The sequence below is a fragment of the Orycteropus afer genome, unplaced genomic scaffold (genome assembly GCF_000298275.1).
Source record: "Orycteropus afer afer isolate SDZICR_OR568_19922 unplaced genomic scaffold, OryAfe1.0 scaffold00856, whole genome shotgun sequence".
Lineage (NCBI taxonomy): Eukaryota > Metazoa > Chordata > Mammalia > Tubulidentata > Orycteropodidae > Orycteropus > Orycteropus afer.
The window spans coordinates 442,042-453,947 of record NW_006922443.1 but is presented as its reverse complement, the minus strand read 5'-3'; the positions used below and the strand labels follow the sequence as shown (position 1 = coordinate 453,947).

The 11,906-nt window shown below is 37.4% G+C and overlaps 1 protein-coding gene across 1 annotated transcript in view; it reads left to right on the top strand.

The window, feature by feature from the left end:
* MSH4 (mutS homolog 4) overlaps positions 1-11,906 on the top strand; it is a 228,115-nt gene that overhangs the window by 214,821 nt on the left and 1,388 nt on the right. The window lies entirely within an intron of this gene.

The window sequence follows — 11,906 nt, the reverse complement described above, 5'->3', positions numbered from 1 at the left end:
CTAATAAGATAGAAGACAAAAGCTATCCAGTTCAGTTTCTACCATACTTGCTGCACTAACATTATGAGAAAACCAATCTAAATAAAGTATAAATTTAAAAATAAAAATCACAATGCACATTTGCAAAACATTTTTTAATAGTTTTCAGAGCTTTTCTATCATTATCATATGTAAATCTCACAACTTTAGGAAGTAGTTAGATCTACCTAATAAATGATAAATAATAAAGATACTGTTTTTTATAGCTGAGGTTCAGAGAGGTTAAGCAATTTGCCGATAAGCAGTAGGTTTAACACTGAACTTAAAATTTGTTGATTTTAAATATGAAAATCTTTTCTTTTTTTAACATCAGTTTGCTTTATAGTGTTTTAAGAATCCACTGTATTCAGAAAACTATATGTGTGAAATTTCCTTTAATAATAAGTTTCTTGTGTTTTTCACTCGTTTTTCAACTTGTCTTCCATTTTTATTGTATCCCTTCTGTCCTTTGCATTCCCAGATTGTCTTTGTGACTTTTTGTTGTTGTTTTTAGATGCTGTTGAGTCCATTCTGACTCATAGCAGCCATATATACAGCAGAATGAAACATTGCCATGTCTTGAGCCATCTTCAGAATCGTTCCTATGTTTGAACCTGTTGTTGCAGCCATCATTACATCTTGTTAGAATCTCCTTTTTCACTGACCAATCTCTTGGTCAGCAATTTGGCAATGCTCTCGTTCTGAAAAAAACTCTCACTACCAAATTTTTTAAATATCATCTTGCCAAGTTCCAATTATGGAGAACCTCTCCACTAGCCTTCTAGGCTTTGCCTTTCTTAAAGATACTTGAAAAATATATAAGCTGGGCTAACTTTATCCTCTGCACATTCATATATTTTGACTTTAGTAGATTCAAACAGGTAGCCAATTTTTCTGTCTTTTTGTTGCCAACTTCTCAAGAGTAATCTATACTTGCTGCTTCCATTTCCCAATTGTAAATGGTTGGTGGCATCACTCTACTGAAACTTTTTTTTTTTAATACTAACTAATCACAAAATCTTATGGTTTTTATTTTACTTTCATCTCTGTTGTCTTTGTGGCACTTGACACTATTCTTCTTTTCTTTTTCTTAATTCTGTGCTATTTTTAGCTACTGTGACATTGTTCTTTCTTGGATGTTTTCATTCTGCTCCCTTTTTGATTAGTCCTCTCCTTTTTTCACTAATATTTTTTCTCATTCCACTTATCAAAAGGAAGTATCTTAAGATTGTGCCCCTGTTGCTTGTTTTTCAGTCTGCAACCTTGGTGCTGGCACTCTTTCACACTTTGTCTTTTATTGTTATGTGAGACTCTGAATCCCTATTTTTCTCAGTATTTCCTCTTGATGTCTTAACCTGTATTTTCACTTTTCAATAGGTCCAAAATTAAATTTATCATCTTCTAAAGTATCTCATCTCTTCACTTTCAAGTCTCTCAGTAACCTGCTATTAATTCTTCCTCTTAACCACTTCTTGTTAGGACGGTGCAGAAGTTTCTCTCTCTTTTCTTATCCATCCTACACACTGCTACTAGATTGATTCTCAATGAATAGGTCTTACCGTATCTTCCTCAGAAACTTTCAGGCATTTCTTACCAAATAAAAGTCCATTTCTTTAGCTTAGTGTAAAAAACCTTCTATGATTATTACTTTAACTCTGAAAGGAGTTCTGGTGGTACAGTGGTTAAAGCATTTGGCTGTTAACCAAAATATCGGCAGCTTGAATCTACCTCTGAGGGAGAAAGATGAGACAGCCAGCTTCCGCTTTGGAAACCCTATGGGGCAGTTCTACTCTGTCCTATAGAGTCTCTGTGAGTTGGAATTGACTTTATGGCAGTGAGTGTGGTTTTTTAGTTTTATATAGTCTGAAGATTACTTTCATTAGAATCACCTGGGATATTGCATAACACTTCAGATTTTCAAAGGTCTTATGTGGCTCAGAAATCTTCATTTTTAATGTGCCTTCAGATGATTCTTAAACACAATAAATAAAACTTTACCTGACCTACAGTTCTGCCACACAGACTTACATATGATTTTATCATTATGACCTGTTTCTAATGTGCCAGCCGAAACTGTTACCTCCATCTGGAATGCCTTCCTTTTTGGCTCTTCTGTCCATCAAGATTCTTTTCAAATGCTCCATGCTCTGTCAGCCTTTCTTTTTTTAAATTGTTTTTTGAATGTTTTATTGTAGTTTGGGTGAAAGTTTACAGAACAAATTAGTTTCTTATTCAACAATTTATACACATTTTGTTTTGTGACATTAGTTGCAGTCCCCTCTATGTGACAGCACTCTTCCCATTTCTTTGCTGGGTTTCCCAATTCTCTTTGCCCTTCTTTACTGATCCTTCCCACCATCTGAACTTTGTTTTTGGGTAAATGCTGCCCATTTTGTCTTGTATGGTTGATTTTTTTGAGAAGCATGTTCGTCAAGGATGTTACTGTTTACTTCATAGGCCTGTCTATTGTTTGGCTGAAAGGCAATCTCTAGGAGTGGGTTCAATTCCAGGTTTCGAGGTTGTCTAAGGGCCATAGTCTTGGATGTTTCATTAGTGTCTGTCAGACCAGTAAGTTTTGTCTTTTTATGATTTTGAGTTTTGGAGTTCTGGTAAGATGGCGGAATAGACAGAAAGACTGCACAGACCCTCTTCAACAAAGAAAAGGGGAACCAGTTAACACAGACACAGAAGATAATCCTGGACTCCTGAGCCTTGAAAGGAAGGATATAGAAGTGGACTGAACTCCAACTAGCAGAAGAATTTGTATGAAAACACCAGAAAAGGAGACATATGGAGCTGCGGTCTGACAGCAATTCTGACGGCACAGACAGCATGGATATTGCCAAGTGGTGGTAGGATGTAAGAATTAACCTAAAAATCAGCCCTGCTAGCCAGGGACTACATGGAGGACTGCTCTGGTGGCTGGTGAATAAAAGGGGAAGCAGTGAAGAGAAAGGTGGGCTGAACTGTGGATTTTTGCCTGCCTGGAAGGGGCAGCCTTTTTGAATGTTCACAAGTGGTTTGACTAGTTTGGATATTTAAAGCAACAGCGTTCTGCCAGATTCCAGGGACTTAAGAACAGTCTCCACTTGCCAGGAACTGCAAGGACATTCTGGACATGACGACTGGAAAGGTGCGACATTCTCCTTGTTACTCTTATACACCACACCCTCTTGGTGAATGGAGGTGTGGCCATCCCTCACTCCCACCCACCTTCTGGGCCAGCAGTAATTACATCCCAGTCTGTGTGCTCAGAGGGAGCCTGGGTGCCCTGCCCTGATTTTTTTTTTTTTGGTTTGTTATTATCTGTTTTAAAACTACTGTTTTTATTATTACTTTTGTCCTTTTTACTATTATTCTTTATTCTTCCCCTCCAAGGTTCTAGTTTTCAGCTTTTTTTCTTTTCCCTGTTCCTGGTTGCATTTTTTTTTTCTTTCTCATGGTTAACCCCATTCCTTGTTTTTCTTTTTGCGTTTTTCCCATTTTTTTCTTCATTATTCTCCTTCTTACCTTTGCCCTCTTATTGTCCTCTCCCAAGATATTGTGTTTTTTCTTTTCTTCTCTCTCTTTTTTTTTTTTAAATTTTTCCCTTTTTTCTTCTTTTGGTTACTGTTCCTGTGATTATATGGTATTTTTTTTCTCCATTTGCTTTTACTTTTCTGATGGTTATTTTTGTCTAACTGAGTGGAAGACAGCAACAGTCCCCGTATGCCACAACTACACCCACACCTCCAGCAGCTTCACTTACTGAGTGACAGCCACCACTTCCTTCTCCACTAACGGGCCAATGATAAACAACCACTAAGAAGAGCCTGATTCACCATTGGTTGCTCTTCACAAACAGTTAACAGAGATCTAAAGACAACAAGGTCACAATGTCTTAGAGACAACAGACCATCACAGTCCACACAAAGAAACAAGATAAAGTGGTAGAAACAAGGGAGCAGGATACAGACCCAGAACACATCCCTGAGGAAGAAGCAGCATTGGACCTCTCTGATAAGGAGTTCAAAAGAATTATATTTAGGTATCTTCAAAGGACTGAGAGACAGACCAAGGAGAACACAGACAAAACCCTAGAAGAATTCTGGAAGAAAATACAAGAATAAAATGACAAAGTAAATGAAAAATTAGAAATGATTCTACCTATACATAGAAATCCAGAAGATTAATACTAAATTGTCAAAATTAGATAACACATTGAAAGGGCAAAGGAGTAGAATTGATGTAATAAAGGACAGAATTAATGAGATTGAAGACAAATACCTGAATACTTCTTTGGAAAGGGATCAATCAGAAAAAAGATCAAAACCAAATGAAGAAAGCCGAAGGTTCCTGTGGGATACTATCAAAAAGAATAACCTATGTGTCACTGGAATTCCAGAACAGGAAGAGAAAAATAAAACTACTGAGAAAATTGTCCAAGATTTGTTGGAGGAGAACCTCCCTGATATGATGAAAGATGAGAATATATCCATTCAGGAAGTCCAATGAACCCCAAACAGGATAGACCCCAAAAGAAAATCACCAAGACATATGATCCTCAAACTCCTCAAAACCAAAGACAAAGACAGAATCCTGAAAGCAGCACAGGAAAAACAAAAAGTTACTTACAAAGGACAACCAGTAAGAATAAGCTCTGATTTCTCAGCAGAAGCCATGCAAGTGAGAAGACAATGGGATGGTATATATAAAACCCTGAAAGAGAAAAATTTTCAACCAAGAATTATATACCTGGTAAAATTGTCTCTCAAATATGATGGTGAAATTAGGAGTATTCCAGATAAGCAGAAACTAAGAGAATTTGTTAAAACCAGACCAACCTTACAAGAGATACTAAAGGGAGTCCTTTGAACAGAGAACCAAAAACAGCAACCAACCAACCATTAGTACACAAGGTGACATAACCCAGAAACCACAGCCATGGACATACCCAAAGTAAAATAAGCTTACAAGATTGTAAACAGGGAACCAGAGACATCAATTGGCAAGTGATGACAACTACAAACAAAAAGAGTGAAAATACTGTGTAGTTACAGAACTTCTAAATGGTGAGGAAGTCAAGAGAGTTGCAAGATAGAATGGACTGTTCTAAACTCAGGGAGAAAATTATAAATCACAGGATAACCTCAAAGAAAATTGATAAACCTTCACATCACAACAAAAACAAGCACAAATATTCAGCAAATACTAAAACAACAGCAACAAAGGAAATTATGATCTGTAAACATAATGAGCTCAGCACACAAAATAATATAGAACAAAGAAGCCAGGGACACCATGAAAAAAAATGTAACAAAATGACAGCAACCAACCCATACTTGTCGATAATTACCCTGAATGTTAATGGATTAAATGCACCACTCAAGAAACAGAGAGTTGCAGATTGGATAAGAAAACAAAACCCATCAATATGCTGCCTACAAGAGACACACCTTAGAGACAAATACAAACATAGACTAAAAATCAAAGGGTGAAAAAAGATATATCAAGCAAATGGCAACTGTAAAAGAGCAGGAATGGCAATATTAATTTCTGAGTTTTGTTCATTTTTCTGTTAGTTGATTTTTTTAAAACATTTTTTTTTGTGATTTGAGTGAAAAATCTACAGAGCAAATTGGTTTTCTTTTCAACTGTTCGTACACATTTTGTTTTGGGATGTTGAATGCAGTCCCTGCAAGGTAACATCACTCTTCCTACTTCCTCCCAGTGTTTACCATTTCCCTTCCTCCTTCTTTCCTCTCCATTCCTGTCTTCTGAGGTTTATCCCATGGCAAATGCTGCCTTTTTGATCTCGTATGATTGATTATTCTAAGAAGTATATTCCTTTCTGATGTTATTGTTCATCCCATAGGCCTGTCTATAGTTCAGCTAAAAGGTGAGCCGTTGGGGTTGAGTTCAGTTCCAGGGCTGAAGGGTGACCAAGAGTCAGGTGTTCCTCCAGTCTCTGCCAGACTAGTAAGCCTAGTCCTTTTTTTTTTTTTTTTAAATTTTGTTCTACATTCTTCTCACACTCTGTACAGGACCTTCTGTTGTAATCCCTTTCAGAGTGGTTGGTAGTGGTGGTGAGCACATCTAGTTCTTCTGGTCACAGTGTAGTGGGTGGAGGCTAAGGTTCACATGCTCCATCTTCTTTGGACTAATTGTTTCCATTCATTGTTGATTTTTTTTTCACTCTTCTTTGCTCTGAATGGGAAGAGACCAATAGATGGATGGCTGCATGCAACCTTTTAAGCCCTAACTCACTACTCACTGAAATAAGATATAGAACATTGTCTTTGTGGACTGTGTTATGCCAATTGAACTTGATGTCCCCTGCAACAATGGTTCTGAGCCCCCAGGCTCAGCAAGTCATTCCCTCAAGGATTTAGGTTAACGGCTAAAAATTTTTCATAACTTTGCCCCTGTTTGCTCTACTGTATACATGAATATTTTTACAACACATACAAATATGTATGTAGAAATATCATTTGCCAAACCTGTATATAGTCATGCATATAGTCCCATTTGCCTACCCATACCTGTTCATGTTGCTTGTTTACTTATTTATCCACTTGGAGATTAATATTTTTGTTACTGATAATGAAGAATTGTGTATGTAACTCTTGTGCACCTCTCCATGTCTTCCTTTTTGTTAGTGATACTGTGCTGGTTCCTCATTTTTGTGTATTGCCTTTCCCTTCATTCAAATTAATATGTGTCTCTTATCTAGTTAGTGATTTTCCTCTTTTCCCCTCCAATCCCTGGTAGCCATCAAAGAATGTTTCTTCCCATGGGTAAACCTTTCCTTGACTTTTTACAATAGTGTACTCACACAGTATTTGTCTTTTTGTGATTGACTTATTTCACTCAGCAAAATGTCCTCCAGGTTCATCCACATTATGAGGTGTTTTGTGGATCTTTCATTATTCATTAATATTTCATTGTTTTCCATTGTGAGTATGTACCATAGTTTGTTTATCCATCCATCCATTGATGGGCACTTAGATTATTTCTATCTCTTTGCTATTGTGAATAATGCTGCAGTGAACATGAGTGTGCATGTATCTATCTATTCATATCTTGGCTCTCATTTCTTTAGGATATATACCTAGCAGTGGAATTGCTGGATCAAAGGAATTCACTATTCTAACTTTTTAAGAAAGCAACATACCATTTTCCACAGTCATTGCTCCATTTCCCACTTCTACCAGCAGTGTATGGGGTTCCAGTGTCTCAACAACCTTGCCAGCAATTTTTGTTTTCTGTCTTATTGAACTTTGCTGTTATTGTTGGTGTGAGATGATTTCTCATTATTATTTTCGTTTGCATCTCTTAATGTCTAATGGGTTGAGCATTTCTTCATGTGTTTGTTGGTCCCCTGAATGTCTTTCATGAAGTGTCTATTCATGTCGTCTGGCAAATTTATAATTGAATTGTTGTCTTTTTGTTGTTGAGATGTTGAAGTTGTCTATAGATTATAGTGATAAGTCCCTTGTCAGATATGTCATTGTCGGATATTTTGTTCCCAATCTGTACTTTGTCTTTTTACTCTTTTGGAGAAGTCTTTTGATGCACATACATATTCAATTTTTAGAAGGTCTTTGTTGTCTAATTTATCTTCTGATTTTTGTGCATTTTGGGTTACATTTGATAGTCTCATTAGTCCATAATTAGAGCTCCTAAATTTTATCCATTCAATTGTTTTTATATTTTTATCAATATTTTTATGAGGTTAGAATGCATTTTTCCTGATGATCTTTATAGGTTTACATTTCACATTTAGGTCTTTGATCTATCTTGAGTTTGTTTTCATATGTGGTGTGAAGTATAGATTTTGTTTCATTTTTCTGTAAATAGATATTCAATTTTCCCAGCACCCTTTGTGAAAGACACAATCTTTGCCCCATTTAACGGATTTCAGCCCTTTGTCAAAGTCAGCTATCCAAAGGTGGATAGATTTACTTCTGGCATATCAATTCTGTCCCATTGGTCTGTGTATCTGTAATTGTACCAATCCTAGGCAATTTTGACTACTGTTTTTGTATACTAGGTTTGAAATTGGGAAATGTGAGACCCTACTTTGTTGTTTTTCTTCAGTGCTTTGCTTATCCAAAGTCTCTTTCCTTTCCATATAAAATTAGTATCTGGTTCAGAATACTGATAGAATCTGGATTGGGATTCATTATATCCATAGACTGCTTTGGATGGTATTGACATTTTCACAAAAATTTAAGTATTCTTATCCATGAGCATTGTATGCTCTTCCATTATGAAGTTCTCTTATGGTTTCTCTGGCATCATTAGTATCACCAAGGCTATATTTTTCAATTACTAATGCTGCTTCTTTGTTTCCAACTTTTGCATTCCTAGAAATGTTGCTGAAGATCGCATAATAGAATTTTGCAAGCTCAATGACTTATTCATTGCAAATACCTTTTTTCAACAACATAAATGTCAACTGTACATGGAGACTTTGACAGATGCAATGTATAATAATCAAATAGACTACATTGGAAGATGTGAGAAGAAACAGTGGAGAAGCACAATATCATCAATCAGAATAAGGCCAGTGGATGACTGTGGAACATACCATCAATTGCTCATATACAAGTTTAAGTTGAAGCTGAAGAAAATTAAAACAAGTCTATGAGAGCCAAAATACAACCTTGAGTATATCATGCCTGAATTTAGAGACCATCTCAGGAGTAGTTTTGACATGTTCAAGGACCAAAAACCAGACAGGTTGTGAGAAAGAATCAAGGACATCATATTCAAAGAGAGGAAAAGGTCATTAAAAAGACAGGAAAGGAAGAAAAGACCAAATTGGATGTCAGAAGAGAGTCTGAAATACATTCATTAATGATAGCTAAAAGAGTAGCTAAAGCAAATAGAAGAAATGATGACATAAAAGAGCTGATTAGAAAATTTTAAAGGGCGGCTCGAGAAAATAAAGTATTACAATGAAATGTGCAAAGACCGGGAGTTACAAAACCAAAAGGGAAGAACAGCCTCCACATTTCACAAGCTGAAAGAATGTCAGGAAAAATTTCAGGCTTGAATTTTAATATTGAAGGATCCTTTTGGCAAAATAAGGAGCTCTAGTTGTACAGTGGTTAAGGCATTTGGCTGTTAGCCAAAAGGTTGGTGGCTCAAATCCAGAAGTCACTGTGTAGGAGAAAGATGAGGCAGTCTGCATTCGTAAAGATTTACTACCTTGAAAACTCTATGGGGCAGTTCTACTATGTCTATAGGGTCACTATGAGTCAGAATTGACCCGATGGCTGTGGATATGGCTTTTTTTTTTTTTTTTAATGAGCAAAACACTGAGTGACACAGAACTCATTAAAAGAAGAGGGAAGGCTCCAGCTAGCCCTAAATGTAAGTTGGGGCTTATACGCTGACATGGGTAGGGAGAGGGATATATGGGAAGGATATATGACCACCATGATAACATTGGGAAAAGAGAGGACACTGAACTGTGCACATAAGAGATAGACAACAGATGGTAAAACCAACCAGTGTGTCCACAATACCACACCAGAAGAACTAGATGGTGCCTGGCTACCAACGCCAACCACTCAGGAAAGGATCAAATCTGGAGATCCTGGATAGAGTGGGAAGGAAAACGTGGAACAAAATCCAAAAACTCAATAATGACAAGAATTACTGGTCAGATGAAGTCTGGTGAGAATCCCAATACTATTGCCCTGAAATACATTCGGCGCCTGGAATAAAACTCACCCCCAGGAGTAGGCTCTCAGCCTAATAGTTAACAAGATGTACACACAGACCACTCAACCCAGGATGCTGCACCCACACACTCAATAATTTAAAAATGGTTGCAGCAGTGCATAGACAAGAACTGCCAGAAATCCAAGCTGGATTCGGAAGAGGGTGTGGAATGATGGATGTCATCGCTGATGTTAGATGGATCTTGGCTGAAAAACTAATACCAGAAAGATGTTTACCTGTGTTTTATTGACTATGCAAAGGCATTCATCTGTGTGGATCATAACAAATTATGAATAACTTTGCAAAGAATGGGAATTCCACAACTCTTAATTATGCTCGTGAGGAATCTTAACGTAGACCAAGAGCCAGTGATTTGAACAGGACAAGAGGATATGTTGTTGTTGTTAGGTGTCGTCGAGTCATCTCTGACTCATAGCAACCCTATACACAGCAGAAAGAGACACTGCCAGGTCCTGTGCCAGCTCCATGATCCTTGCTATACTTGAGCCTATCGGTGCAGCCACTGTGTCAATCCCCCTCATTGAGGGCCTTCCCTCTTTTGTTGACCCTCCACCTTACCAAGCATGACATCCTTCTCCAGGGAATGGACCCTTCTGACAACGTGACCAAAGTAGGTGAGATGAAGTCTGGCCATTCTGGCTTCCAAGGAGCATTCTGGCTGCACTTCCTCCAGGATAGATTTCTTAGTTCTTTTAGCAGTTCATGGTACTTTGAGCATTCTTCGCCACTACCACAACTCAAAAGCATCAACTCTTCTTTGGTCTTCCTTATTCATTGTCCAGCTCTCACATGCATATGAGGCGATTGAAAATACCGTGGCTTGTGTCAGGCTCACCTTAGTCATCAAGGAGACATCTTTGTTCTTCAGCACTTGAAAGTCCAGTTGTGAGGATTTTTGTTTTCTTTATATTGAGATGTAATACATATTGCAGACTGTATTCTTCAGTCTTCATCAATAAGTGCTTCAAGTCACCCTCACTTTCATCAAGCAAAGTTGTGTCATCAGCATATCGCAGGTTGTTAATGATTCTTCCTCCAATCCTGATTCCATGTACTTCTTCATATAGTCAAGCTTCTTGGATTATTTGCTGAGCATACAGATTGAATAAGTATGATGAAAGGATACAACCCTGACACACTCCCTTCTTGATTTTAAACCATGCAGTGTCCTCTTGTTCTGTTCAAACAACAGCCTCCTGGTCTATGTACAAATTCCTCATGAGTACAATTAAATATTCTGGAATTCCTATTATTCTCAATGTTACCCATAATTTGTTATGAATCACACAATCAAATGCTTTTCCATAGTCAATAAAATACAAGTAAATATCTTTCTGATATTCTTTGCTTTCAGCCAAGATCGTCTGACATCAGCAATGATACCCTTCATTCCACGTCCTCCTCTGAATACAGCTTGCATTTCTGGACGTTCTCTGTCAATATACTGCTGCAACCATTTTTTAATTATCTTCAGTAAGATTTTACTTGCATGCGATATTAGTGATATTGTTTGATAATTTCCACATTCTGTGGGATCACCTTTCCTTGGAATGGGTACAAGTATGGATCTCTTCCAGTTAGTTGACCGGTAACTGTCTTCCAATCTCTTGGCATAGCCGAGTGAGTGCCTCCACTGGGGTATCCATTTGTTGAAATATCTCAGTGGGTATTCCGTCAATTCCTGGAGCCTTGTTCTTTGCCAATTCCTTCAGGGTAGCTTCTACTTCTTCCTTCAGTACCATTGTTTCTTGATCATATGCCACATTCTTAAATGCATGAAGATCAGCCAATTCTTTTTGGTACAGTGACTCTGTGTATTCCTTCCATCTTCTTTTGATGCTTCCTCCATCATTCAATATTTTGCGCATAGAATCCTTCAGTATTGCAACTTGAGGCTTAAATTTTTTCCTCAGTTCTTTCAGCTTGAGAAATACCAAATGTGTTCTTCCTTTTTAGTTTTCTAACTCCAGGTCTTTGCACATTTCATTATAGTAATTGGCTTTGTCTGCTCAAGCTGCTCTTTGAAGTCTTGTGTTCAGCTCTTTTATCTTGTCATTTCTTCCATTTGCTTTGGCTACTCTCCACTCAAGGGCAAGTTTCAGAGTCTCTTCTGACATCCATTTTGGTCTTCTCTTCCTTTCTCATCTTTTTAA